Below are 1,486 nucleotides of genomic sequence, written 5' to 3'. Positions count from 1 at the left end.
AATTTGTTTACGTAACATGTCTTGTAAATAGAGTAATACAAAGATACTTATTAATTCTATGGACTTGTTTCAGTATGTTCAATGTTTATTTATCAATGTATTATGTCTGCAGGGTTGGTTGAAACTACAAGAAAGGTATATTTCTGTCTTTACTAACACAATAAATAATAAAGCCAGAAAGGATTATATCCACGTCTATGGATTTCAAGGACAGGTGCGCCATTTTGGGGATTTGATTTGAGTCTGTAATATATATGTAAATAGTCTTCAGAAGTACTTAAAACTAGGAATTTCTGTCTTTTCTATTTATATAGATGTCTTTTCTATATATGACAGTGTCTCAAGAAAAGACGCGTCGTCTTTTTAACTTTCGGATAATTCTGATTTGAATGCTCAAATTTCGATGGAGAGCTGTGTACACTATTAGTGACCTAAAAATTGCCGTCTTTCAGACTAAGATATGATTGGTCCACAAAATGGTGCAATTGTTCCTTTAACTCAATGGGAAAAAATAAAATATTTTCTATACCAGCCGACCTGATAGATTGAATTTGTTAAATAATATCAATAATTCTGTCTGCTAACTGTATGTTATATATCAAACTTGTCAGGTAATTAACACTGGTAGAACCAGTTACAATGTTAGTCATATAAAATGTCCCCTCATCCAACTGAAGTGTGAATCAGTTTTGAAAGTACTAAATAACTTCAGGGTTGGAAAAAGTGAAAAATATATACATTATAAAGAAAAGAATTAATAATTTGTAATAAACTATTATAGAGGCGGGTTGATTTATACATGCTTAGCCTCCGGCTTTACTTATATAATGCCTCTCGTCTATCATTCATACTTCACTTGAATGAGGAGACATTATTTTCAGTAAAGCCTTCGGTTTTCACATGTTTAAACAGCAACTTCAAAGCTTCAAAACTGATTTAAACAAGGCTGAAAAACCACTGACACATCAACATCAAAATGGTATCTACAAACATAGTTTTAACTCTACACTGCTGTTGTAAATCAAATATCTTTCGACTGTAGTTCTCTGAAATAAATTTATGAAAATTCTTTGTGTTTGTGGATAAACACCAAATATACCACTTCCTCCATGCCAGGTCGTACTGCTTATTGGTACCTGTTTTCTATGGAGACAAGATGATGGTGATAGATGATTCCTTAAATCCTTGTGTTTCAAAGTGTCGCCTGAGACAATAACTGCGACTAAAGATAGTTTCTATTGAAGAGGATGGCACTGGTAATTGTAAGTCGAAGTATCTTTGTGTCTTGGTATCCCAGTAGGAAAATAAACAATTATTTCTAAGAGTATTAGAAACCAAGGTTGGGAATGAGCTGGAATGGGGATGGCCCTCATGGATTTGGTCTAAATGATCTAGAACTGGCCAGTGGTGTACTTCAGACCAGCTGGTAGTCGCTGGACCGGAATTTTCGAAAGCGTTGAATGGGCTAGGATGGGGATGTAAGGAG

Source organism: Lottia gigantea, assembly GCF_000327385.1.
Source record: "Lottia gigantea unplaced genomic scaffold LOTGIsca_291, whole genome shotgun sequence".
Taxonomy (NCBI): domain Eukaryota; kingdom Metazoa; phylum Mollusca; class Gastropoda; family Lottiidae; genus Lottia; species Lottia gigantea.
The sequence above is the reverse complement of the archived record's forward strand: the minus strand, read 5'-3'. Positions refer to the sequence as shown.